The sequence below is a fragment of the Octodon degus genome, unplaced genomic scaffold (genome assembly GCF_000260255.1).
Source record: "Octodon degus isolate 3935 unplaced genomic scaffold, OctDeg1.0 scaffold00029, whole genome shotgun sequence".
Lineage (NCBI taxonomy): Eukaryota > Metazoa > Chordata > Mammalia > Rodentia > Octodontidae > Octodon > Octodon degus.
Window position 1 is genome coordinate 11,856,562 of NW_004524605.1, and position 2,036 is coordinate 11,858,597.

Below are 2,036 nucleotides of genomic sequence, written 5' to 3' on the forward strand. Positions count from 1 at the left end.
GTTTCAGTCCATAAACAGTTGACTCTAAGTCAGGGTGACACGGCACGGGGCAACAGTTCCTGGGGTGTACAAGACAGCAAAAGCAACAAGGGCAAAGACAAGGATAAAGCAAGCCTTTTCTGCTCCTTTATATTGTATTCAGGATCCTCCCCCAAGTGGGTGGAATACTGATGCCCTTAATCCCATCATTGGAACCTGGATCAACCACAAACTCCAAAAGCCCGCACTCATCACTGCATGAGCTTTGGGGGACACCTAGACACAAACCATAACAGCTTGTAAGGACAACTATGAGTTAGGAATCAGGAGATCTTTCATCATTTAAAAATTTAGATCTTCAGGATTTAGATTTTGTCATTTATACAACACTGGTGTTTTAGTTCTTACATTATCAGGAGCTGCTAATTTACTTCTGCTTTGGGGGTTGGTGGCCATGGGTGAGCTGGGATCAAGGCACCATGACACAAACTACAGCCCTGCCAAATTAGACAAGCTGCTGGTTTCCCATCTGTGTGGGGAGAGATCATTATCAAACTTTCCTCAGAAGTTCATTAGGAAAACGAAATGAGTCAATATATTTTAATAAGCGTTAGATTTTATTATTGCTATTATTAATTTCTCTTAAATCTGTTTTACCTCCCACTCTAAGGCTATATATTTCTACTCTTGGAATTATAATGATCCAAATCTCTCCTTTAACTATTTTGTACTGAGTTCCCAAAGAATCCTCCAATATCCCCTTTCAAAATTAAGAGGATATTTTTCAGTATTTTGTAATTTTCTGTCCTTTCTCTTGTGATAGCCTCTCTGAAATTCTTTCTGAGGGCTCTGAGAGGTTGTACAGCATTGGATTAGTTATTAGCATCAGCAAATGAATTTCGGAATGCATGGAATAAATTTCGTTCTCCATTTCCTCCCAGAAATGAGCTTTTTCATGTACATTTTTAATTTAAAAAATAAGTGCTCTCTCCTCCATATTCTAGATAACTTTTCAAATTAATATAGTGATTTGTTCCATTCTAAGGGGTAATTATCTGTAATGTTTTATTTTTAGAATAGTATCCAGTAATTTTCAGAAGCTGGCACTTGTCATAAAATCATTGGAAGTTAAGTAATGTTCTTCTGACTCCTCCAGGAGAGTGGCTCGGTGGATTCCAGCCTTCCTGAGAAGTGAGGTGAGAATCCAGGTTGCCAGCTTAGAATCCAATATAAATTGGAGAGGTAAATTTCTTGTGAGATGTCAGAGATTTGGGGTGGCAAGGAGGAAAGAGTGTACATTTCAATGAGAAAAAAAAATCTTAACAAATGTTTGCCACTAACTAGATATTCTTATAGTTAAGGAAAACGCAGGGAATTGTGCTTAAGCTCCAGATTGTCCCTTGTAGGGAATGAAAACAATCCAAAACAAGGCAGAGCAGACTACATTCTTAAGTGAAATAGATTGGACACATGTGTAAATTCTGCACTGTGTCTCAGCATGAAAGACTGAAAGGGTAAGTGAGGACCAAAGTGTATAATAGGTATTGTGAAAGAGCAAGAAATATACAAAAGAAAGGGGAACTAGGAGGGAAGCAGAGGGAAGGAAGGAAAGGACAAGGAAAAAATGATAAAAGAAGGCTAAAATGGAAACAAAGCTTTGTATATGAGGGGAAGAAGAGTTGAAGGGAGGTGAGCGGCTTGGGGGGAAAAAGAGGAATCAAGATATATCATGTACAGGTACAAATTCCTGTGATTAATATGATCAGTATGCATATCTAAACTGTACCCATAAATTTAATAAAGAAGCAAATGCAGTCAGTCGGTCCTGTGCAGGTCCTTCCAAGTCTGGTTTCATATTTCCTCTTGAGCACATGAGGGATAAAGATCTCGTCTTCACCTCCAGCGTGTTCAAGACAAGTCCCTAAGACCGCAGCTGCTCTCTGGACGGAAATGGGGCTGAGCATCTGATGTGCTCAGTGGGTGAGACGCACATTGCCAGGGAGCTGGGGGCTGGGATGTTGCTCAGTAGTAGTGCAGTACAAGATGTTGTTTTCCCA